Source organism: Lissotriton vulgaris, chromosome 9, assembly GCF_964263255.1.
Source record: "Lissotriton vulgaris chromosome 9, aLisVul1.2, whole genome shotgun sequence".
Classification (NCBI taxonomy): Eukaryota; Metazoa; Chordata; class Amphibia; order Caudata; family Salamandridae; genus Lissotriton; species Lissotriton vulgaris.
The window spans coordinates 1,112,762,441-1,112,789,843 of record NC_141697.1 but is presented as its reverse complement, the minus strand read 5'-3'; the positions used below and the strand labels follow the sequence as shown (position 1 = coordinate 1,112,789,843).

General features: G+C 46.0%; 1 protein-coding gene across 1 annotated transcript in view; it reads right to left on the bottom strand.

Annotated features, from left to right (window-relative positions):
- DNAH12 (dynein axonemal heavy chain 12) overlaps positions 1 to 25,706 on the bottom strand; it is a 1,291,066-nt gene extending 1,265,360 nt beyond the window's left edge. Inside the window, exon 1 of the mRNA XM_086939114.1 lies at positions 25,570 to 25,706. The gene's annotated coding sequence lies outside the window, so the exon portion shown is untranslated. The remainder of the gene's footprint in view (positions 1 to 25,569) is intronic.
- Positions 25,707 to 27,403: the final 1,697 nt, after the last annotated feature.

Sequence of the window (27,403 nt, the reverse complement as noted above, 5' to 3'; positions counted from 1 at the left end):
AAATTCCGATAATTGTTTTGATCAACGTGGATCGTCGCAAGGACGATCTGCGCAGTACAATGTAGACGATTATTACGTCGATCAGGGAACTGACGACAGTAATTACTAGGACAGCCAAAGACAAGGAGAGGGAGTGGTATCAGTTCCGGTTGATCAGAGAGGGCCTTACGTCGCAGTTGCTACATCGGGCGTCGTTGAGCCTTTTCTGTTGGACACTGGTGCAGCGAAAAGTTCCATTAAGCATTCGAAACTCCCTGGCGCACCTTTGTCTGGCCTAACAAATGTTTCCGTTGGATTCTCTGGCGCCCCTGTTAGCAATCCAGTTTCGCGCCCTTTGCCCCTTACAATTGGGCCACGTGAGCTCCGAGCTCCGTTGATTTTGACTACGGGTTGTGGTGAAAATCTTTTGGGCCTGGATTTGCTCAAACGTTTGTATGCGACTTTGTATTGTTCTCCTGCGGGTGTAAAGCTTACGTTGGGAGAGAGGGTTGTCTCTCCCATGTACTTGTCTCTCGATAAGCTTCCACCGGAATTGAGTTCTCTTCCTGCGTCTTTGTGGGCAACAGGTCCCAACGATGTGGGCCTACTTGATATCTCGCCTTATGTTGTTCAGTTGAAATCTAATGTGCGGTTACCACGTATTCCCCAGTACCGTATTTCTCTTGATGGTGAACGAGCACTGTTAGCGATCATCTATGATTTGATCGAGAAAGACGTTATTGAAGAAACACGGGGAAACGTGTGCAACAGCCCTGTGTTGCCCATTCTAAAACGTACTGATCCTTCGAAACCACCTGTTTATCGTTTTGTTATCGATTTACGGGAGGTGAATAAAATTGTGATTCCTCAGTTCCCCGTTGTGCCTGACATCACGGCATTACTGACTCTGATTCCAGCTTCTGCATCGTGGTTTTCGGTGATTGATTTGAAGAATGCGTTCTTCAGCATCCCGATTGCAGAAGAGAGCAGAGACCTTTTCGGTTTCTCTCTTGGTGGACGCAGCTTCCGGTTTAAACGCGCTCCTCAGGGCTACTGTGAAAGTCCATCGATTTACAGTCAAGCCTTGAAGGGTCAACTGGATGCATTTAGGTTGCCGGTCGGTGCGGCCTTAATCCAATACGTCGACGACTTATTGGTGGCTGCTGATACTCAGGACATTTGCAAAATTGCTACGGTGTCGCTGCTGCAACATCTCTGTGAGTTGAATCATAAGGTGTCCCCTTCTAAACTCCAATATTGTTGTCAAGAAGTAACCTATCTAGGCCACTTATTGTCAAAGGAGGGAAGGTGGTTGACCCCAGAGAGAATTGCAGCAATTGCGCGCATGGCTGTGCCAACAACCCAAAGAGATGTGCGTGCCTTTCTAGGTATCACGTCGTACTGCAGGCAATGGATTCCAAATTTTTCATTGCTAGCGAAACCATTAGTGGCTCTTACGTGTAAGGATGTTTCGACTCCTTTACCATGGACGGAAGAATGTCAGGAAAGTTTTTCTGAACTGCGCGATTCATTGTGTTCGGCTCCTGTGTTAGGTACTCCTGACTATAGTAAGCCGTTTACATTATATGTTCATGAGAGAGAAGGTTGTGCTTTGAGTGTCTTAACGCAACCTTTTGGTGGTAAGCAACGTCCATGTGCATATTTTTCCTCGACCTTGGACCCGGTAGCCAGAGCATTGCCGAGTTGTTTGAGAGCAACAGCGGCAGCTGCGGTCTCCATCCGACAATCAGCAGGATTGGTTATGGATAATATGCTTACGGTGATGGTTCCGCATGCAGTCGATACTCTTTTGAATCGTACGAAAACTCAGCACTTGACGAGTGCAAGGTTGTCTGGGTACGAGTTGACGCTGTTGGCAAGCCACATTCAAATAAAACGTTGTAATGTTCTGAACCCGGCAACTTTGTTACCAATTAGCACAGAGTCAGATGTAGTAGCAGAACATGATTGTTACTTGACGACTGAAGAAGAAACAAAAGGTCGAGTGGACCTTAAAAACACCCCATTGGAAGATCCGGATGGTACGCTGTATGTGGATGGGTCATGTTTTAAGTTGCCGAATGGCGATGTGACTACTGCTTATGCTGTTGTAACGTTGAATACTGTTGTTAAGCCTGCAAGATTAAATCAGAATTCTGCCCAAGCTGCAGAGCTGATCGCTGTGTGTGTGTTAGCGAAAGGGAAACGTGTGAATGTGTTTACCGACAGCCAATATGCATTTGGCGTCGCGCATAGGTTTGGACGACTGTGGAGAGAGAGAGGTTTCTTGACGTCGCATGGTACGAAGATTCAGCATGGCCAGCTTGTGAATGATCTTTTGGATGCATTGACGTTGCCTAAACAAGTAGCGATTGTTTAATGTAGTGCGCATCGTAAGGTGACGGATGATGTTGGTCGTGGTAATGCGTTTGCGGATGAGACTGCTAAGGAGACTGCCCGGAACCTTAGCACTCGAATGTATGTGACGAGTTCGGTTAGGTGGCCTACAGAATCGAGCATGTGTGAGGACACTATTGAGAGTGTAAAGGCAATTCAGAATGAGGCCACCGAGGCTGAAAAGACGAAGTGGAAAGAAAGTACGGGAAAGTTGGATGCGAATGGTTGTTGGATTGATTTGTCTGATCAGAAAAGATGGATGTTACCGGACGCGTATGTGCTGGCCGTTGTGACAATGGCGCATGGGTTAGCACATATTAGCACGAAAGGTATTTGTAAATTGTTGTCCCCTGTATGGAAGAATGATGGTATCACGAAATGTGCTGAACGTCTGGTGAAGAATTGTATGGTGTGCATGATGTACAATCCTGGCAAGGGAACCCCAACTCCTCCTGGCAGTTTTGCTCCCCCTTCATGTCCCTTTGAGGTGATCCAATTGGACTTCATCCATATGGAGCGATGCAATAACCTGAAATACGTTTTAGTCGTGGTTTGCGCATTCTCCCGATGGATCGAGGCCTATCCTCTCAAAGACAATACTGCTTTGTCTACTGCGAAAATCCTGCTGAAGGAATATTTTCCTCGGTATGGAATGCCTAGAGTCGTGTGGTCAGATAACGGAAGTGAGTTTGTGGGTAGTGTGATGAAGAGTGTGTGTAAGGGCCTTGGAATTAATCAGAAATTCCACAGCGCCAATCATCCCCAGTCAGCTGGTTTGGTTGAAGGGTATAACGGCACCCTTAAACTAAAGTTAGCAAAGATTCAGGCTACGACTGGTCTTTCGTGGCCTGACGCTTTACCTTTAGCATTACTGTCAACTAGGGCGACTGTACACTCCCGAGTAGGGCTTAGTCCCTATGAAATAGTGTTCGGCCGTCCTGCGAATGTGTGGGGGGTTCCTAGGCCAGGTGTGTTCTGTGATCTTGAGTATCCAATGTTTGACTGCTAAACTGAGGTTAATTCACCAACAGGTTCACGAAGCATTGCCGACGCGGACGGAGGGTCCAGGCCACCAGCTCCAGCCCGGAGATTGGGTGGTGACGCGGAACTTTTCGCGCAAGAACAACTTGGACCCGAGGTTCACCGGACCCTACCAGGTCCTCCTTGCCACGAGAACTGCAGTTCATCTTGAGGGGCGGAAGAATTGGGTGCATGCCACCCATACCAAGAAAGTCCCTATCCCGTTGCCAGCAGACTCGTGGGTGAGGAGAGGCATTGCATCAGCTGAAACCGAAGGATTGCCGGCGTTTGTACCTTTTAGCGACGCACAACCTGTCGGAGAATCCTCAGTGCAGCAGAGAGACACTGTTGAACAATCGTCAGCAAAGGGCTCAAGACCAGAACATTCAGCTGATCAACAGGACGTTGTCTCTTCAACGGATCCTTTGTTTGACGAACAGACACGTCCTGGGAAAACTCGATACTTTTTGCGATCTAGCACTAAAGACTAATAAAAGATCCTGCTTTGCTGTATTGACAACTGCATTATCCCGTTTTCCGTGATCAGTTTTGAACATTCGTACCATTGTAATTATTTTGTATATATACATTGAGCTTTATTCCTTATACTTTTTTACTTCCACAGCTGAGAGACATTGTTTTGCATATATATTGTGCATTAAAGGCCGTAGGGCCGCGCGCGTACTTCCTTCTGGATAGTAGGTCTTGACGCTAGGTTAAAGGCCGTCGGTTCCTGGGAACTCCTAGGGATTGACTATTGCTACACAGAACGAAGTGCGTCAAGAAACGTTGCGGACGGTCATAGGGAATGGCATTCTCGAAGTTGATGGATTTGGAAGGAGCTCAGGCTCATAGATTCAAGCTGCAGCAACTCAGTCGCACCAAATGTTTTATATTCCAATTATTTGTATTGTTTTTGACTGCTTCTGCATTATTGGCGGGTGGGGTGTATTACACGATGTTTTACTTCTTACCTTCCGCTACACCTACTCCTACTTCTGACCCTAAACTTACCTCCACTGCTTCTCCTCATTCCTTTCATATCTTACCTGAACACGAACAGGCTAGACGTGCAGAATTCCGCAATAATTCCTTTATTCAGCTCCTTCATCAGCATCAGTTAGTGGTTAACACTACTAATTGTTGGGTGTGTGGGTTGATGCCACATACTACGGATAAGGGAATTCCATATCTGGTGTTACCGTATAGTTCCCAAGGGTCTGCTCGAGCATTTCAGACAATGTTTCGAAGCGCACTGGGTTTCCACCCCATTCGAGAACCACGTTCCCCCTACTCTGGTCCTACCTCGTATCAAAAACCTTTGTCGATAGCAATAGAGGACCTAGATAGCGATATCTATGATCCCTCGCTTATTCCCGAAGAAGAGGTACAAGCCTATAGGGTCCTAAGTAGAGGCGAATATAGTGTGTTCACCAGTGAAAAGCAGCTTAAAAGCTCGCCTCCGATATGGGTCGTACCCCACATTGGTAATTTTTGTCTCATAGGTCGTGGCCGAAGATCGCAAGCCCGACTTGGAGCGAGTGCTTGCACTGAAAATTACATTCTGCCGATGTTCTCGTCCCCTGTGTTTCTGGCTGCCAAGAGTACATACTTTATCTGCCATGATCGTGCATACGCATGGTTGCCCGCTGACTTCATGGGCTCATGCTTCATTGCAAATCTGTTGCCTCCGACGTTCACTGTAGATGCCGATTATCATAAGACGAGAGTTGTGCGAGGCGTAATTAGCGAAGAGGATACTGCCGGTCAAGAGGCAGGAGACTTTTTCAAGGGTTTCCTCCCGTTTTGGGGACCTATGGTTAATAGTAGGAACCTGAAACAGTTGACTCGAGTGGTGGAATCGACAGCTAATATTACTGCCAGTGCCCTTGGTAATATCACCACTGAACTTCAGGCGGATAGACTTATGACGTTACAAAACCGTATGGTTTTAGATGTCATCTTAGCAGATCGAGGTGGGGTATGTAAGGTGATCCATTCGAGCTGCTGCATTTTCATTCCTGATAACGCTCCGACTGTCTATCAAGCCATCTCGAAATTGCATAAGATCTCCGAATCCATACACGTGGATGTAGGGGATTGGACGCTACTTGGGTGGTTTTGGGGCCTGATGTCGACTTGGGGTTGGAAGATTCGGATGATCATCGGAGTCGTTGTGGTGTTCCTGTTCACGTGTTGCCTTTGTGTGCAGTGCGGTCCTGCCTTATGTGGCCTCTGTGCTACAACGTGTATGAGACAGCCATCTGTTACCAAGGGGACTCGGTTGGACAGAGCTATGCTACAGCAACATCTCGATGGCCTGATGAATATCGAATATGATTCCGACTAGTGCTTGCCTACATGAGGGCAAAAGGAGCGTCTGAGGTTCCGTGACAATTGTAAGTGGTGTTTTCGACTCGCACGAATATGGTCGAGTCTGGTATCTATGAACCGCAAATGACGAGTTTAGTAAGTGTGCGCAGTTTCGCTGTGCTAACTTAAACCGTTTGTTTGTTAGGTGGGTTTTTCATCTGTACCCACGGGTTCCATCTTAGATACGGCATCCATTTTGTCTCTTGCCCTCAAGTAGCCAGCGAACGGACGCTGTCCGCTTCGCGACCCTGGGACTCCCAAGATATTTGCGGAAGACACATGTCCTTTGTAAGTGTCTTTATGACGAGGGGGATGATACTGTAAGGCAGATGGCCCCGCTCGAGGCTCATCTCGCCGTGCCGGTTTATTGTCTCAGCCGTGCATCTCATTAGGCACGTCCCTTTGATGCCTGCATCTCGTGTTTCCCCGATACCTCCCCTTTTACACCCTTTCCGATCTCCCCACTGTCTCCGTCTTCCTGCACCTGTCTTTGTTTCTATTTTGATCTGTTTTACTGCTGATTGGAATGCACTAATGTTGGGAAGATGGGTTTTTACAGTTGGGAACCGCCAAATGTTTCCGCACTTATGTTCCGGACCTTATGTGTATCAAAGTGACCAAAACGACCCCTCTGGGGGATAATGGTGGGAACCAGGTTGTAAACCTTTGTGTACCATGTTGTCCTATGGGTAAAATTTGTATAAAAGGAGCGATCCACAGAACCAATTTGAAGCAGTCTCCCCAAGTTGCACGAGTTGTACTTGTCGTGATATCTGTGTTCCCTGCAGCAAATAAACCTTGAATCTTTGACGCCGAAGGAAGTGTCCCGTGTCTCTGTCATTCGTACGCCGGAGCAGGTTACCCACGAAGGTTTCAGGTGTTGTGCCCTGGCACCGCTGGGTCTTAAATAACCCAGTCCTTCAGTAGGCCCTAGTGAGAGGGGTTGTATGTTGTTTTGCAAACTATATTTTTCTATATTTTTTGAATGTGATAACTGTGTGGATGACGGAAGCCAGCTTATGTGCAAGGTTTATGCCCTGTCTGAGTTGGTTATGGCGACAAGCTAATCGTAAAGGCTAAACACCAGATTGTTTATTATGAAAAGTTACAATAAATACATATTGATTGTGAAAAGCATACATTAAAGTCAATCGGTTTTCAAGGATGGATTATTATTACTCTGAATTAAAGCCTACAAATACGTTTTTTGCTAAATTGAATCTTGCAGATTACTTTAGTGGGCAAGGGTTTTTGGTGCTGGTTATCCCCTCTGAGGGCGAGGAAGCAAAAGACACACAATTGATGGATGGAATGCAGAACAAATAAAAATATTCACCCCCAGTCAAGAGATCTGGGTTAAATCCATCATTCTTTTGCTCACCATGCCACCCCAGTTTAGACCTGGCCATATACAAATCAGTCTTGACCCTGTGCCACATGGGAACAGCCCAGCCCGAACTGCTAAGCCTGATCCTCTCTGGACCAAAAACAAGCATCCTAGGACCAGTTTCGGGGTTAAGCCAGGATAGCTTGAATCCAGTGGCACAGTGAGCCTGGGACCCACGTCTGGGCACCCGGTGCACTTAGGGCACCCTTAGGGCATGCTCACCATACACCTCTGGGGTGGCATGTTGAGCAAAAGAATGATGGGTTTAACCCAGATCTCTTGACTGGGGTGAATGTTTTGGTTTGTTCTGCATTCCGTCCATCAATTGTGTGTCTTTTGCTTCCTCTCCCTATGTACCCAGGGTATGCCCAGATGTGGGTCCCGGGCTCACTGTGCCACTGGATTCAAGATATCCTGACTGAAGAGGGCTGAAACTCCGAAACTGGTCCTAGGATGGTTGTTTCCCGTCCAGGGAGGACCTGGCTTAGCAGTTCGGGCTGGACTGTTCCCATAAGGCACAGGGTCAAGACTGATTTGCATATGGCCAGGTCTAAACTGGGGTGGCGTGGTGAGCATAAGAATGATGGATTTAACCCAGATCTCTTGACTGGGGCTGAATGTTTTGATTTGTTCTGCATCCCATCCATCAATTGTGTGTCTTTTGGTTATCCCCTCTGACCAACCATGGGTATATGAGATTAGCAATGAGAGACTCCTTGTTAAGCCTTCTTAGGAGAAATAGTATTTTTCTTTTCCATCTGTAATTTAATGACTGTATACCTGATGGTTACGTTGTGGGAAAGCTTAAGCTCATTACTGAAAGCCAGCATTTATTGGGGTGACAAGCCAATGATTACCGATAGATGCCTGAGTGATTCACATGGAGAAGATACTTCAGATGCAAAATGGTCTGATCTGTTTATTATGAAAAGTTATGATAAAGGCAGAAGGCCTGACATATTGATTGTTTAAAACATATGTTAAAGTCAAGAGTCATTTGGGGTGGACTGTTATTTCTCTGCATTAAAGCCTGTAGATAGGTATTATGTTCCATGAACTGTCATAGATTATCTTCGTATGGAAGGGTTTTGGTGTTGATTACCACCTTTGACAAATCACACAGGTAAAAGGTTAGCAATGTAATAATTCTTGCTAGAACCGCTTCTTGGAGGTCTGACAGGCGAAGCTGTCTGCCAGGATCTTGTAATAAAAAATCATCAAATAATTCTTACATCCATACATATAAATATATATTAATATACAGAGATAGAGGGCTTTTGGGTCAGTCCTCTTCTGCCATTGGTCTGTCTGAATGCATTTACACTCTGCTTCCATCCATAAGAGTGTAGTGCATAGGATAATGGTCCAGTCCACATCAGTCAATGGTGCACTTGCCTTGTGAATGATGGCATTTTCTAATTGCATGTTCACGTCCACCTGAAAATGAGTGCACTTCAGTGTCAGGGTTAAGTGCAGTCCATTGTTTTCAATGGTCACCTCTTATAGTTCCATTTCATTTCTCTGCATCTTCTCTTTTATTATAATTTTCCTTAGAGGATGCTATAGCTCTCCAGGCAGTGCTAACTGGTTGCTTTCTTACTTCTCATTTCATCTGTAGTGCACCACATCCCACTTAGCCACTGCCTCTAAACCAGGAGACCATATGGAATGCTACAGTCTTTAGTGTATCACTGTTTACTGGTCTAAGATAGCCAATATGCTGGTTTTAAAAGTGGCAGCCATGCTGTAACTCTAAAACAAAGATAGACAATGTACAATACCTCTGCAAGATGGACTCCCGCTGCTATCTTTAGTTTTTGTATTACAAGCATATGGCACTGTGTTTCAACTGTAGTTTGTTTTCTTTTTTTACTTGTATTTATTTAATGTAAACTGCATATGGTGTTGAGTTTGTGTGTGCTTTTTGAAGTAAAGTCAAAGGTTGAATGCAAGAATGAGTCAGTGGATCGTTGAATGGATGCATGAGTGCACAGATGAGTAAGACAGCACATGTATGATTTTTTTATTGGGTGCCTAAACCATCAATAATACAAAATACAGTTTCATTCATAGGCCAGACCTAATGGCATTACCACTGCTTGTTGATAATGAAATAGCAGCAGTCCTCACTGTCAAGGAAGCCATATAAATAGAAATTGAAACAAAACTGTGTCCTCCTTGTTTTGAGCTGCAGTTCTGGCACTCTCCTATAAATAAGGTTTTAATTCATTAATAAGTGAATGCATCCTTTTCTCTAATAACTAGTGGAAGAAAATTCCGCAAGATTTACACTATTGTTACTTTATATAAAACTTCTTTGGATTCAGACTACACATCTCTTTGCAAATCTAAACTGTGTCTCCATTTCATCATGAGAAAACAAAAAAAGTTGAGCATGAAATGTTTGAATTCATTTCAGTCATTAAAAATTACTCTGGGCCTTAGTCTAGCTTCATACTTTTTTGCTCACTGTGTCGCTACAGACGGGGATCTTCAACCCCTTGCAAATCAGTAACGGTCCTCCTCCAATAGGAACAGTCCAGGCTAAAAATCCCCTCTGAGTGGGAAGACAAGCAGTCCAACACTGGCATTGTATCAGCCTTTTTGGGCCTGATCAGTGGCACACAAAATTGCCTCCTGAAACTCCTGTCCATTTTCACTGGTGGCAGCGAAAAAGCAAGAGCTGAGGAGAGGAAAGGTTGGTATATACACAAATTGTATAGTTCAGGGAGCGAAAGTTAAATTACTCATTTAATGGAGATAGCAAGAAAGCACGCTTTATCTGTTGGATAGGAAGTGGCACTTGTGAACCCAGAGTCTCTATGAAGATAGAAATGTTAGCTTTTCTCATACTTCATTGAAATTGCACTATAAAACCATGTGGCTTAAATCTTTTTTGATTGCATGTAGTGAACAGAGTGACTCTTATATCAGTGTGAAGGCCCAATAAATAATCAGGATTAATAGCCACAGACTAGCACTGCTATCACAATAAGCACACTAATAACCAACACTACTAATCAATGGTCTCGCTGGATATGTTCTCCTCTCCACTAGGGCGAATAGACTTAGCAACATAAAATGTGTTCGTTTGTGAAGTCGAAGAGATTGGAATTTGCAAATAGACGAAAAAGTTGCTCTTTACAAACTATATAGGTTAGAAAAGTGCCCCTAACCGGAACAAAAAATTGAGTTTGTACGAGGCTGGCTTAGTAGGTGGTGCACACTTAAATGAGTGATGCACCTTGCGATAATCCAGGCAAACCTTATGGTGATTTTAGTGGTCTTTGACAACCACAGAAAGCTCTCAAAGTAGTAGTTGTGGAGAGCAGCCTTCAAGCTTATCTTGAAGGAGTGTAAAAGAAGCTTGTTTTACCATATTTAATAGTCAGTGTAGATTAGATGAAAAATAACCACACAGTGTTTTATAAAAAGAAGTCTATTTATTACACAACACAATCACTAACACATTGGTATACCTCCTACCCGGAGATAGCAACACAATACACAAGAATACTTTGCAATAATCAGGTAAGTAGCACAAATATAAACTGGTCTCCATGGGGAAACCAAACCATATGCTAAGAAAGTGGAATGTGAACTGCAAAAGAGCACATTTCTGGAGGGCAGAGTCAACAAACCTTGGCAACGACAAGTCGACGCAGTGCACAGGGCTTTGATCCCAGCAGCTCCAACTAGGAATACTGTCCTCCAAATTAGAAGAAAGACAGGTCAGGCCTCTAGAGAGCTACAGAAGCACCACTGGTGTTGCTGAGCTTTGGGAAGTCCGAAGAATGACAGAAGCTGCAGACCAGTAAGCTTTGTTGCAGTGCATGTAGATGCAGGGGAGTGACTCCTTCACTCACTCCAAGGGAGATTTCTTTGGATGTCTTTGATTCCCACAGATCTTCTGGAGAACCAGGGTCAAGCACAGACACAGGCGACACAGAAGATTTGAAGAACACCAGGAGCAGCAGGAGTCTTCCTTGATGCAGTCTCGGTTCTAGTCAAAGTCCAATGAAGTCCAAGTGTCCAGGCGGTCGAAGAGTGTCTTGGTTTCCGAGGTGAGTCTTGTTCCACCACAAATCTGGGGACCGATCCACAGGGGAGACCGTAAATACCCAAGGAAAGAGTTGGAATGACTCAGGGTCCCTCCCAGAGGAGGGGATGGACAGAGAGAAGGATACTCCCCTGTCCTTTGTCCAATTTTGCGCCATAGTGGGAACCAAGGTTCCTGAACTGGCTCAAACTGGAGTATCCAAGGAGGGCACCACTGGTGCCATCCAATGCAGCCTGGGGGCACTGGAAGGTGCCCCCACCCTAGCCCAATACATTAAGTGAAGTGAAGTGAAGTAGTGTGGCTCACTGGTTAGAGGCGGCAGACCCGAGAGCAGAGGACGGCCCGGGACCAGGGTTCGATTCCCGGCGCGGCAGGTTTCTGGACCAGGGTCAGCGGACTCGATAATTCTCTCGCCTCGGTGCCCACTCTGATCAGCGATCACACTCGGCAACTCTGGGCATTAGCTTGCCTCATCTTCACTAACGGCCCCACCAGACCGCCGGGGATGCCTGGTCTCACCCTGGAGATACCCATTAAGGGACCATCTCTCAGGGAAGCCAGGAAGGGTTTCACAGCGGTCGAAGCGCCTTGGGACCCTCCGGGTAAGTAGTGCGCTATATAAATGCCTATACATACATACATAAGTCCTGTCTGGGAGGTGATCACACCTCCCTGTGACAGGAAACCGAATGTTCTATTTGCCCTGCTCAAGCTCAGCTCAGCAGCAGGTGGGCACAATTGTGTCTGTGTTTGGCAGCAGCACTAGCTTTCTGGCAGTCCCTGAAATACTGTTACCAGAAGTTCAGCAGATCCCCTAAACCCTCCCCTCCAGTATATGGGATCATATTTCCAGCACTGGAATCGGTGTTGGGGTATGATTCCACATGTTTGATACCAAATATTACCAGGTTCGGTGTAGCCATTATATAGTTAGACATCTTGTAATGACTGATGTACACTATATATCTTAAAATGGCTAACCACACTTACAAAGCCTGGAGAATAGACTACGGGGTTTGTAGGGGTGCCCTGCTCATGCAGGGCCACCCTCACACGTGTAAGCAAGCACCCTGCCCTGGGGTCCTCATTAATAGGCTCCCAGTAGAATATAGTCAAAACACACTGACACTAGGCAAAAATTGGGGGTAACCATGAAAGCAGATCCTACTTTCCTACAGAGTACAAAACATTTATCCAATACTAGAAGCCCGTCCCGACGTTGTCCGGGTAGGCTTTGCAAGGTGAAAGGTACTCACCAGCATTGCGCACCCCGGACACGGGCTGCTCCTTCCTCTCTCTTACCAATTACCCCATTTTGCCCACTTCCCCTCAAACTACCTGGCCTTCTGTTCTGAGAGCCTCAGCTTCACCTGTCCCGGCCATCCACCTGCGCACCTACCCCCCCCAAATCTCCTGAGCCCAGTCACCTCATCCTCACACTATCACTCCAGTACACTCACCTCAGACTTCCCTCATCTCAGCCCACTCCCCTGTGTACCCCATCACCTCCTCAGCCTATTACATTAACCCACATCACCTTTTAATCTCTACACCCTCCCAACCTGTCAGTTACACTTTACACCTCAGTCAGACCCCCCACCTCATCCCACCCATGTCCTTGCTTTCAGTCTCACTTCTTCAACCTACCAAAAGTGTACCTTTCCTCATCCTACCAGGAACTCCCTTACCTCTCTTCAGTCCCCTTCACCCCTCCGTTCAGTCCGTACCCTCTCACCATGTGAGCCCGCGTCATCCTCGGGGGCCGTCTCAGCCCCATGGCCCCACTGTCGCCGCCGCTCTCTTTACCATGACGTTAGCGGACATTGCACTGAACTGGGTGTCGGTTCCGCGCTCCTCCCCGCGCTCCTGGTGTACGCCGAACACCGCACACCGCGTTACTTTTCCTCCCCACGGCTCCACTTTCGCCACCGCTCCCTTCACCATGATAGTGGCGCACATTGCACTGAACCGGGTGTCAGTTCCGCGCTCCCCCCCAAACCACGCCCACACGCCATTGCGTTGTATGCGCCCATTATGCCGAACACCGCGTTATGCGCCCATGACGCCGAACGCGGTGTTCATATCACTTTTCCCCTAACGTTCTTTCCCCCCTAATGTATATGGTGTGGTGCTGTATAGCCTATGTCCATCTCCTGGACCTCCCCTTTCCAACGCTGTATTGGGTGTTGTGATTGGTGGTGTACTTTTCGAGTTTACCCGCCTCAAAAGTTCCCAGTTCTCGCTTTAAAATAGTAGTATAGATGAACCAAACTCAGAGAACTTCTTCATTTGATTGGAGTGTACTAATCAATTTTTATGGTCGATATAATTTTTATAGGAATTATGGCCCTAATGTACTAAAGGATTTTGTGATTGCAAACCCTGTGATTCACAAAATCACTTGGTTTGCAACTGAGAAATTAATTTGAGTAATTTACAAAGACCATTTTAAGAGTCTGTAAGGTGTTTTTAACTTGTAAAACGGGTTTTGCGATTCATACCAAATTGCAATTTGGAAGTGGTGTCAAAGTGGAACTCCTTCCAAACTGCGATTTGTTATGTCCAGAGTCAATTGTTAACAACCCCAATTCCAGTTACTGAGGCTTCAAAGGAAGTTGTAGCTGGTTGAAAAGTAGAAAGGGTGCCTTTGGGACCTTACTTCCCTTTAGGAATAGTGATTGGAATCTTCGGATTGCTTAGGCAGAGTAGGGAGACCACTGCCGAATGCCCCTGATGTTTTTCCAAATTAAATTTAATTTTTGATGCTATAAATAAAAATACAAATTGTAAATGTAAACACAGGAATGGTGGTCCTTTGACTCTTTCAGGCCCCCGTCTCTTTGCCTGCAGCCTATTGCAAGGGGACACAAAATGTATATGCCTAATTAATATCCATTAGGCAGACAGAACTGGAAATCAAACAATTAATTCCGAGAACTCATAAATTGAGGGTCAACGTGTGACAGCAGAAAGTTGTGGCATCTTCGAGGGGCCGAGCTATGAAAAGCGTAACAAGGAGAAATGTGACCGTAAATATTTTCAGGCTTACTATTGGTCATAAAGAGGCTGCAAAATATCTTCTGGAGGTTCAGGCACCTACTTCAGAGATCTTTGTGTGCGAGCATTTTTCGGGTGTGAATAGCAGCACGATAATTCTTGTGGTTAATTTACTCAATGGAGAGATCTGCGTTTTGTCTAGTGACAGTTTTGACTCATGATGTTCCATGCAGGGATAATGTGCCTAATAAAAAACACATTTAGGAACATGTAATCACAGATTTGTTTTTTTTATGAAGATAGTTAAGTCGGTTACTGCTTTCGACACTGAGATCCTATTGTTATTTGCAGTTTATGAGGTGAAAACCTTCTAATACAGCACAGCGAGTTGTGAACCAGCATGAAGGAGCTGCAAAGCATGAGTGTAAAACCTTATTTTACCTCAATCTGCCGGTTTTTTTCTACGCTTGCTAAAAAGGATTTTTTTATAGTGATAACGTCTTATTAGTACAGACAACCCCAGTAATTGTGTTATGTTTTAAGTTCTGACATTGTGTTTCTCCAAAACATGCACTTTTAACATAGAAAGCCTACCAGTATGGACAATATTCGACTTCCACACCTTGTAACCTTCATTGTCTCATGTAACATTTCTTGTACACTGATTTCAACACTTGTATGATTTATTGTTTTTGTACAATATGTGTGATGTAAAGGGCTGTGACACCCTATATTGGGATAAGTGGTGCTATAAAAGAATTAAATTATAAAATAAATGTGTAAGATCTATTTAAATTGTTGTTTGTGCAATTACTCATACAGACATATAGATCTAACATTCTTACATGGCATGTGTATCTCATACAGGGGCTGCATCCAAATCATAGTTTTTCTTAAGCATTTGTGAAGTGATAAGAAATTGGAGGAAAGTCTCCCTTGAAGCAATGGGCCCAGCACTATTAAACTCCCCATTGCTGCTCACGGGAGAACCTAGTTGTGACGCCCTCACTTTAACCATTGGGTTACGTCCGCTCTAGACAGAGTAGCCCCTATTAAACCATGAAACTGGTTATAATCAAACCCTTTGTCCCCTGGTCACAACTGAACTCCGTTTGGAGAAAAGCCTCTGCAAGAAGCTTGAGCGGGTTTGGCTGTGTTAGAAATGGGATCTCTGGTTGGCTAAGTCTTCTGCCAAAGCCAGGCAGAGACCACCACTCTAGTCAGGGCAAGGAAGTGACACGCCAAAGATAACCCCTGCTCATCCCCTTGGTAGCTTGGTACGAGCAGTCAGGCTTATCCCGGAGGCAATGTGTAAAGCGTTTGCGCAACACACACACCCAGCAGCAACCCACTAGGCACACCACAAAAGGTTATATCAAAAATAGCCTTTGCATTATCATAAAACACAGTGTGATTGTAATCACACAATATACACTGTGCCAACTGGCACTGGGCAGTATTTACAGGGGATTATATACACAAGACAGGGCCACATGGACCACCGTCAGAATCATCACTTAGTAGAAATAGTCAAAGTAATATTTATCATAAACGTATAACACAACCAGTAATTACTGGCACAATAATGACCTCATCATTAGCATTAGGTATCAAACATATTAGGCCCCAAACCTCATTAGCATGAACATCATTAGAGGCCTAAATCAGGGTGCATAAAATAACCACATTGGCGTTAGACACCCTCCTAAGCATAAACACATTACGCATTAGGCCTCACCAGCATAAACCCATTATGCATAACATCCTAAGCATAAATGCACTAAACATTAGGTATCACAAGCATAAAGGCACATTATGTAAGAATCAAGAGGCAATAGGCCCAGCAAGCATAACCATATAATGCATAAATCCTTGTAGGCAGCACATTAGGTATAAAACATCAACTAAATCACATTAGGGCCTTCTTATGCACAACCCTCATAGTTGCTGAGAACAACCAGTAATGACCGGTAATAGGGCATTACACTTAGCACATCACAATATGCCCAAGCACCATGAGCGGCAGAAACGAATGGCACACCTCCCCCAGGGTTACCGTCCCAACCTCAGTGTTCTCTGAGCGGGGGCCCTGTCCTGGGCTCGCCCGCAGTGCCACTTCAATTTGAACTTGCCCCCAATAGCGCTAGCACCACTGTGCCAGGGGGGACCCCCACCCTGGGGCCCTAGACACCAAATTTGCCACCACGTTGCAGCTGAGTATCAGAGGGTCAGTAGTAAGACAGGTTAGTTTATAGAAAGACAGAACAGGTGTAGCGCTCCCACTGGCCATATGACTACGGGGCAAATGCTAAAAAATATGTATATACATGCCAGATCAAGATCAGTATCTGGTCTCTGGCTCCCATCAGTCACCACTCGGAACCGCCCTTCATCATTTGGGGCCCCGAGGACCAACACTGTACCGGATCTTAGGTATATTAACAGAAAGAAGGGATCTTCCTGTTAGACAGTATGTGTTGGTGTTATGGTTGAAACCATATGTGTTGGTGAAGTAACTGATAGGATTGGAGAGAAGTCTAATGTGCAGTGCAAGAAAAAACCAGAAAAAGAATGAGGGTGAATAAAATTGGTTTAAGGAGCAGAAAATAATTTAATGGGGTATAACTCCTAGCACCAATGTTAAAAAATAGCTCAGACAGGGTGAATTTATAACCTGTCTAGTGGTGTGACGTGGTCGACATGTTTCAGCAAACCTGGCTATTAGCCTTGCTTTCTTCAGGACCTATTAATTACAGCTACTGCAAACAAAGAAACCCAACGTGATAAGTAAGTAAATGATAAAATGTAGTGTAGGAACGACACAGAAAAGTCACCTGAACATCCAGGTTGTGTCTGTTCCAGACCTCTTCGTACACTCAGCGGTGGGCTGAAATAAAAAGCATGGCGTGAGCTAATCCCCCCATACCTGTCTTCAACAAACCTGTCTGATATACCTCGTGCAAATTATCCACATCGCTGTAGTCCATAACTTGGACTCTGAACAGGCACACTGACCAAGTTTTAATAAAAACGTGAAAATTGAAGCATTTCAAGTCTCACAGGCTACCCCTTACCTGATTAGTAAGAAGTGTACACCCCACCTCGCCTGGCTGCGGCTCAGGACTGGTGAAGCACCGCTCTAAACAAGGGGGTGAATAAATTCAAAAACAAGAATCATTCACCGTGCCGTGCCTGGACTTGATCAAAAAGAGCACTAATCATAGCTAGATGTTAGCAAGTAATGGGGAGTGGTAAAGATGTCATAACCATTTTAACAAATGTTGCATTTTATCTGTCATTGCAAGACCCAATTGCCAAGTGTGCTGAGCCAGATAGTGTGTGGCGGTGGGTATCTTATGACTGCTTAAACATAGAGTCTATTCAAAGTTATCCCAGGTAGTAGGACTCAAATGCCAGATGCGCTCGTGTCAGAGCGTAGGACCCTCAGAAGTCCAGGATGTCTAAGAGCTACACTGCGTTCCCCATGGACAAAAGGACTGTGAACGCATGAGAAAACGAGGACCCGAAGGATCCGTTAACTACGGCTTGACTGCTCAAAACTACATGCTGAGGCTCCAAAAAATGCGCGCTGTTGCCCAGGAAGCGTAACGCGCACTCACCTGTCCGTCGGTACTTCCTAGCGGCATCTGTGCCGTCTGGGGAGGTACCGGCGGAATGTTTACAATGTGGTTATATAGCGCGTGCCCTCATTGGTCCATTGCGCTCACGTGACGCGCCAAACAGAGCGTCACGCGTCCGTGATGAAACGGAGCCCCTGATAGGGGCAGCGTCCCGGCTAGGTAACCAATGGCGAACCTAGTCGAGGACAACAATAACAAGAGCTTGATCCCTCGGTACTGGAAGTAAGTTTAAACAGCTCAAGACGGAGCGCAGCATTCAACATAACTCGATCATGAGGATAACCACCGTTGTGAGGACATTGATCTAAATTAGAATATACAAAGGATCAGGACAATATCATAGCTCGCAATTTAGGGGGTCTAGCAAGCAAAAAGAGGCGCAGCCACCCCGGGGTAATATCTATGGGATGAGACAAGTATCTTATAAGCCTCAAGAAAAACGTCCACTGGCCCATAGATGGCCATATAATGGCCATAAGCGCATATTTGACAAAGTCTGATCACTATGCCGAGTCAGATACATAACACTGGGATGACTCAAAACGAGGACCAGGGTATATAATCATTCAGCCCCGTTCGGTTAGTCCCCAACCTTAGTACCCATTTCTGTTCCTTCTTGTGTAAGAAATCGCCCACATTGGTGATATGGGATGGAATGAATGGTTTCTCCAAAACTGTCCATTTGAAGGATGTGGGTGTATGATTCTGCGTGATGAAATGGTTAGTGAGTTTGGTGGCCTGTCTCCTACAATTAATAGTACTTCTGTGCTCAGATAGCCGCACCTTTATTTTGCGAGTGGTCATCCCGACATACCTGAGCTGACAAGGGCAGGTTATGAGATAGATTAGCTTGTCACTATTACAGTTCGTGAACTTCAGTTGTTTCCAAGGTTTGGAAGTCCCAATGTCTATCTCATTCGTCCTGGATGTTTGGGCACATGATTGGCAAGTGCCACACGGGTGGTGGCCAGACACAGGGGGTAGATCCCAAAGGGTGCCTACAGCTCTCGGGGTCTCACCGGGGGGTCTGGTGTGTACCATCCTATCCCGCAGATTGGGACCCCTTTTGAATGAGAACAATGGTTGTGGAATAGAATGTGGGCCTGAGTTCAAGATGGGCCAGGGTTTCTTAACCGCTTTCTTAATACTGTGGGACAGTGTGCCAAAGGTGTGTACAAAGGTTAGCCTTTCAAGAGGTGCCTTAGGAATAGTAGGTTCTAAAAGTGCTTCCCTATTGTTATTCCTGGCACGTTTTAAAGCTCGATGTACCAAGCGGGGTGGGTATTTCCTTGCAACAAGCTGGTTTTTAAGTGCAGTGGAATGCGTTCCGAAGGCAATGTCAGTGGAGCAGTTTCTTTGGACTCGCAGGAACTGTCCAAACGGAAGATTATCCCGCAAGGACTTAGGATGGTGACTGTCATATAACAACAGAGAGTTCCTGGACATAGGCTTTCTGTATAGCTCAGATTCCAAACCCGTGGACGTGGCTTTAATCAAGAGATCCAGAAAGGCTAGCTTATCTTCGCCAATCTCAACGGTGAAACGTAAAAAAGCATTCTGTTCAGGTGACTTTTCTGTGTCGTTCCTACACTACATTTTATCATTTACTTACTTATCACGTTGGGTTTCTTTGTTTGCAGTAGCTGTAATTAATAGGTCCTGAAGAAAGCAAGGCTAATAGCCAGGTTTGCTGAAACATGTCGACCACGTCACATCACTAGACAGGTTATAAATTCACCCTGTCTGAGCTATTTTTTAACATTGGTGCTAGGAGTTATACCCCATTAAATTATTTTCTGCTCCTTAAACAAATTTTATTCACCCTCATTCTTTTTCTGGTTTTTTCTTGCACTGCACATTAGACTTCTCTCCAATCCTATCAGTTACTTCACCAACACATATGGTTTCAACCATAACACCAACACATACTGTCTAACAGGAAGATCCCTTCTTTCTGTTAATATACCTAAGATCCGGTACAGTGTTGGTCCTCGGGGCCCCAAATGATGAAGGGCGGTTCCGAGTGGTGACTGATGGGAGCCAGAGACCAGATACTGATCTTGATCTGGCATGTATATACATATTTTTTAGCATTTGCCCCGTAGTCATATGGCCAGTGGGAGCGCTACACCTGTTCTGTCTTTCTATAAACTAACCTGTCTTACTACTGACCCTCTGATACTCTGTTGTGAATACTGTTAGTTGGGCTTGTATTCGGAGCTGGTCATTAAACTGCCCATGGGTCCCCTTTACTGTATGTGTTTTGGACCACGTTGCAGCTGCCCACTACAAGGCAGGGCAGCTGGGAAATCATAGGCACAGGCCCTCTGGGCCTCCTTACCACAATTATACCCCTTGTTGGAGTGCCCCTGGGACTCTGGAATGAAACTATGGCCACCCGTGCAGCTGAGAACATGCAGGAAATGCGGGCCCCTTGGAGCCCCCTCCAGGACTCAGGACGAAAAAAGATCTGCCCAAGACGTTGCAGCTGCCCGCTACGGCGTGCAGCTGTGAACATGCAGCCCCCCCAGCACTGGCACGACGTGAGAGGCCTCACTCACCGGCTCCTTCGACGGGGAAGGCACCGGCAACGTGCCTCGGGCCCCCTCCGCCTCACTCTTCCACTACTGCTGCCAACGCGGGGCTCTTGTCCACGCCGGGGACCTCCACTTCGGTACTGGCTGCCGCTTCTGGATCCGGGACGGTTGCTAAGTTTCTTGACTCAGGATCGCCTTCTCTTGCCAGACCCGAGAGGCGGAAATGACGTCTGCGAGGCCCTGCCTACCGTCAGGCCCGGGCACCTGGCTTCCTGGCCGCTCGGGCCACAGTGGTGATTCCTTTTCTCTTGGCAGGAATGCGGGGTGGGCACCCGCCACAAAAATAAAGACAATCGCGGGGTGGGCTCCTGCCAACGAGCACCACAATGTAGGGTGGGCACCCACCTCCCAGGTACCGATGCGGGGAATTTTCAGCATAGATTAGCGGGGTGGGCACCAGCTAAATTACCATAAGCAGAAGTGCAGCAGAATAGCGGGGTGGGCTCCCGCTCAGATTTTTAAAGCGCACAGAAGCAGGGTGGGTACCTGCTTGATGAATGGCAATTGCGGGGGGAATCCTTACGTCGGGATTCCTTCTGTAGATGAGGCAGCTCAGCGCTGCGGAGCCAAGGCACTTCTTGGATAAGAAAAGCATTCTGCACTAAAAATGAAGCACTTTCAAGGTCCTAGGATTGAAAGTCCCATTAAGTCCAGGGAAAAGTCCTTTTAAGAGGAAGGGGGCAAGGGCTGGACCCAAGCAGGCCAGCTCATAGGGCCTTCCTGCAGGGAGGCAGTCCCTAGTGGCGGTTCCTCCTGGAGCGCAGCAGCAGCCCCCAGCGTCAGGACAAGCACCACAGAGCTCCAACTGAACATTTTCATGGGGTCACAGCCCCTTCATTTATACTACTTTTCACCTTTGTGTCACAGCACAGGGTTTAGGGATACCAGTTCAAACTGGTATAGGGGAGCTTTGGAGCACTTTGTTTTGCTCAGCTCCTCTCTCCTTTGTTAGGTGAGGGCTCGGAGATCAGACGCACCACAGGGGGCGAAGCTAGCATTGTGTAGGGAAGGCACAGCCCTATTCAGGTCCCAGGTGCAACTCCTCCCTCCCATCTACATGCAGATCTCCCTATTCACCACTGGGCAGACTCATCCTGGCTCCTGGAGCCAACCACACCATCCAGCACCTGTCAATCACAAGCCAGACATGCAATTCACATCAGGCAGGCAGACACAACGCACACAGAAATGCCAACTTCTAAAAGTGGCATTTCTCCACCAGTCACCATACATCTGCGCACACCATTGCGCAGCATTTATTCTCACAAGTTTGCACATACTAAATTCGCCCCTGCACTCCTCTCATACCAGGAATTACCAGGGACACACATATTCCCCATGCATTCCTATGGGAGGGCAGGCCAATCTCACCACACATACTCAGAGTGCGCATGCACTTTACACTGGGATACAGTGCTAAAGTGCGCAGAGTCCAAAAACTACTAATATCAGGTCACAGAAAAGGCAAAAGGTTTAGGGGTAAACCTGCCAAAAGGGCCAAGTCCAATAGGCGGAAAACATATAATGCAGACGCCAAGAGTGCATACAGAGTAGCACTAAGAAAAATTCATAGGCTAAAGCGTAACACCATCAGGGATTATGTTGCTAATCAAATTATATCCTCTGACAATTCGACTAAAGAAGTTTTTAGGATTGTTCAGGGCTTCATTAATCCAGGGAATTTGAAAAGCACAATAGCTCCTTCTTCTACTTTATGTGAAGAACTCTCTGTCATTTTTCAGGAGAAAATCCAGAATATCTACTCTTCATTTCCCTTGACTGGGCTGGCAGCCTCACCACTCTCTACCCCCGCCCTCCAGGTGTATGGTCTGAATTTCGCCCATTCAGCCCTAAGCCGTCCCTCATTGAGTTGTTTAAACTAAATCTGGGTCTCCTTCTGACCCCTGCCCGGCTGGGTTTTTTAAACTGCTGGCCCCTCTACTCAATCATCTTTAAACTTGCTTTGGAACTCGTCTCTGGTATCGGGCACCTACCCTTCCATCTGGAAAACAGCACTGGTCCAGTCAATCCTCAAGAAGGAGGATACAGATCCTGCAGAACTGATGAACTTTAGGCTAATCTCCCTCTTGCCAGCACCGGCCTAGATCCTTGAGAAGGAAGTGTAGAAACAACTATCAGAGTTCTTAGATTCTAACAAACAGCTACATGACTCCCAGTCTGGCTTTAGGTCAGGCTACAGCACAGAGACAACTCTGCTTGAAGTATCGGAAACGATATGGGACACCCTGGATAAGGGCTGCTGTGCAATGCTAGTGCTGCTGGACTTATTCACAGCATTTGACACTGTTTCACATCAGATCCTTTTAGAGGCTCACGCATCTGGGAGTGTCGGGAACTACTTTAGCCTGGTTCCGCTCCTCTCTTGAAGGCCGTTCCCAGAAATGATTTCTCTGACCCCATATCTCATCAACCCCCCCCCCCCCCCCGCCCCCCCCCCCCGCTTGTTTGCAGAGTTCCTCAGGGCTCTACTCTGAGCCCGGCTCTTTTTAAGGTTTGCCTTGCCCCACTTATTGAGCAGTATGGTGTGAGTGTTGTCTCATCATATGCCGATGACACTCAGCTTGTGTTCTCTTTTAAAGATCACTCTCAGACAGCATTTATCAACTTCAAACAATGTTTGGTTGACATTATATCATGGATGACTGCCAATGGCTTTGGCTGAACACTGATAAAATGGAGGTCCTGTTTTTTAATCAGCTGTTCCCCTCCACAAGCCGACCTCTGGTGCCCATCAGAACTGAACCTTCCCCCACTTCCAGTTTCTTCTGCTAGGAATCTGGGGTTCAAATTTTACTCCACCCTCTCATGCAAGGCCCAGATAGGTCAATTCTCCTCTTCTTGTTTTTGGAAAATGAAGTCCCTGCAAAGATTCCTTCATTTTCTACATATGGACTGCAGGAAGACGGTGGTTCATGCATTGAACACGTACCAGCTGGACTATGCTATCAGCCTGTATTTGGGTCTCCCAGTCTACTTGATAAGGAAATTACAGATGATCCAGAATGCGGCAGCAAGGCTTATCAGAAATGTGCCACTCTGCCATCACATCTCCTCCCACCTCCGCAGCCTGCACTGGCTGCCTGTCATAAGGAGAATAGAATTTAAGGCATTGACTCTCGCCTATAGATCAGCCAGGGACACTGGCCCTCAATACCTCAGGAAGAGACTCAGAACATACCAGCAGACAAGGGTCTTAAGGTCAAATCATTGAGAATTTTAGTCACCCCACGCTTTGCAAAAGCTAGGCTGGGCGGCCGCTCGTTCCCTGTCAGAACTGCCTCTCTTTGGAACTCCATGCTTGAGCACATTTGGAAAACGAAATCAGAAACTGAATTTAGGAAGAGTCTGAAGACTTGGCTTTTTGGCCTCACTTAGCACCAGATGACCAGCCCTTCACCCCGTCATACGCTGCCAGCGCCAGGACACCTCCATTGGAGGTAGTTGTGCGCTCTATAAGCTACAATAATAATAATACTAATAATAACAACATGCTGAGTGACGTTGTTTCCCTCCATTGCATGAGGCATCCAGGTGTTAGACTCCAAATAGCTCCCAGTCAGGATGATAGTCGAACAAAAGAAGGGCTGATGGCCATTTACAACAGTCATTTCTTTTGGGCCGGCTGGAAGTGAAAATACAAACAAACTCTAAACACCTGCAGTTTTTATCTATGAAACGAAAACAATCAAAGTCAGAGCGTGCTGAATGTGTTTCGGTGTCGACAAATTGCACTGGGACAAATTCAGCATATTTCACTGTGTCCATCACTGATCCAGCTCGTTAAGCAGGTTTCATGAAAAATGCAATAAAAAAGGTTGTAAATAACGGATAAAATGCTAACTAAAACCAAAACTAATTCAGAAATGTATTTGCATTGGTTTATAGGAGCTAACCCCCAAAAGAGACTTATCGCGGACTACTTGGCTGACCCGACACTTATTTGACCATGCCAGGACCTTAGACAGCAGGTTTTCTGTTGAAGTGAAATCACTTGGACTAGTATGCAAACAGAAGTGAGGATGGTTTAAATTTCTAAAGCCCTGCCTCTCAGAAGTAGAAAAAAACATCGACCAAATTAAAGTTAGGAGACAAACGCGAATACATTTGAATTACCATTAAAGGTTTACAAAACAAAACTCTATCCGACCAAATGTAAAGAAAGTGAATGAATGAATGAAAGAATTAATCCTTTTATTGTTCGATTATTTAAAATTACACAATATACACATTATAAAATATCTATACTGGTAATATACAAATTAATACATCATGAGATAAATTAATATTCATTTTGCTGCGTTAAAGGAAGTACAGATAAACGCCTGTGTATAAGTGCGAAGCATGTCCCTATCAAGGAGATGCATCAAGCAGACCAGGCCATATGCACGCAATACCGACCAGTCCATATGGATAGAGTTAAGACCATGTAATGATGGACATTAAAGGTTTCACTGTATCATTGGAACGCCTCGGGAAGTGGTACAAAGTAACCCTGGTGAACGTGATATACATTAGCAGCCACTGGCAGCAACCCTGCCAGGTTTCCAGGTCCATGCTTGACAAGCTGCTCCAGTCCAGGGTTTTATTTAAATTATTTGGCTTGTTTTGTTGCTTAGTCCATTAGAAGACCAGGACTACAATACCCAGAACTCAGTGAAAAAACACCTGGCTTGGGGGAAACTCATCACACCTGGATGGGCCTGGGAAATTTGGCAGCTATGTGGCTGTCGTGTAGCATAGCTCCCAAATTAGCAGCTCCTTGTTGTCCAGTGCTGACGTTCTTGCCAGCAGCACTTGTATTTCTGGGACTTCGCAAGTTCTCATTTAATGCTAACGATCTTTCGCGCAGACTGCTGGTGAAAAGTGACGGAAATGACAGGACTACGTTACATCGGAATCGCGTCACACGGCAGTTATACCAGGGAAATAAATGACTCCTGGAATCGAGGTACATAACAACGCAGAGTAGACTGTGTGTGAATGGAGAGAAGTGTAGTTAAACCCCTGCACAATAATGGACTGTAAAGAAACAGACACTGTGAATAACACAAACAATGTGTTTAGCGCATTTTCTGTGAGTTCAGACCCCCTGCTTACCTCTAGTTTGGGGGTCCTCGCCCTGGGCGGGGGCTGCCTTGCACTGGAATCCGCTCACTGAGGCATTCAGGTAAAGGCAGGCTGTCTGTCGCCTTGGCCCGTGGAACAGGAGCTGTCTACTCCCCGGCAGCCTCTACAGGACGCACAACTCCGTTGCCCTGGGAGACGCCACAACTTCCGCACTGAGGCGCGAGCTCGCGACGCCGTGCTCGCGCACAGCACAAACGATCACTCGCTGGAGAGAGGGCGCGAGAGAGCGTGCGTGTCTCTAGCAACAACTCATACCACAGCACGTGGAAGCTGCAAAATGTAATATATTAAGGACCAAACACGATGGTAAGACAATGTAGAAGAAGTCCGAAGCAGTATCTCATATCTACACTGGAGTCCGCAGCCGCGTCTCATATCTAAAATTTAAAATACAAACGGAGCCGGATAAATTATTTTTGAGAAAAACAACGTAAATAGTGTATGTGGCAATGCAAGTAGTCTCCCGTTAAAAAAAAATAGCCACAGCTGAGACATGTTTGATTTACTTTCCTTTCAATTAAAGTGCAGGTGTACATTACCTGACAACACCTGCCTGTTAAAACACTGTCATATTTATGCTGCCCCAGCGTTGGCTATCTGGGCTGGCCGTAAAGTTTTCATGTCCTAGGCGAATATGCCCATTTAGAAGCTCCTTTCCAAACATGGGCTCACATACACCAAACACTACGTTGCACACGCACTCTTAAAATGACCACTAGCAATAATACAGTTGCAAGGTACAAAGAGACACCCTAGCTCTATAAAATAAAACCTGTGTTTGTAGCGACCACAATTCCTGTGGGCAGTGGCCTCCAACATAGGTCTAGGAGGGCCAGACTTTATCAGTGACTATGAATGAATGAATGGCTTTATTTCGATATAAAAATATCATAAAAGCAGGTACAACAATTTTAAAATCATATAAAAACAAAATGCATTCTATTTACACCGATAAAATCGTATTAGCCAAAACAGATAAAACAAGCATTAAATAGTCACAGAAAGCCTATTCAGACGAATTAACCATGCCCATTTTAGAAACTTGGACACACAACATGCAAACAGGGTATAAGTGTCAGATTTTAAAATACGCAGCGCCTCTTTGCACTGCCGGGTACCTAACTGCCTGCACAGGGGTTTAAGCCATCTCCGCCTTGGCCGTGCATATGCGGGACATTCAAAGAAAATGTGAGCGACCGACTCTACACGTGATGGGCAGGTCGCACAGGAGGAGGAGCGAGGATAGGCAAGATTCCAACGGGAGATAAAATCACCTACAGGTAGCGTCCCTACTCTAAACTTAAAATACAAAGCTCTATCAATAGGATTGGAAATAGTGTCAAGGTAGGGTTCGTAGGCCACCACTTCCTTCATCTTCAGAAATTCCTCCGTAGATTTACAATGTTTTACATCAAGGGAATTCTTACAGAGTACCCAGCTCCAGTAAAGTTTCTTTAGAACTGCCTTGGGGGGCCAGTCCTTGCTTCCCAAGCATCCCCAAGCCCCAAAGCTCTTAGCAGATGTTTCACGTCCCTCAGCCACTTAATCTTGGACCAGCCCTCCATAGCCATGACCTCTGCTAAGGCCTCTGCGTATGGGGCTAGCTCGGGCACTCGCCACAGTCGTGCCCAGAGCAACATGGGGCGAATTTGGGCTTGATCCTTGATCGATCTACAACCCATATCCATTAATACAGGTACTGAAGGGGTGCTCTGGGGGAGAGCCATCAGGTCTTTCAAGAATTTGGTCTCTGATCTAGCTAAAACGTCGAGGCTGCAAGTGCCCCACAGTCCGCCCCATACAA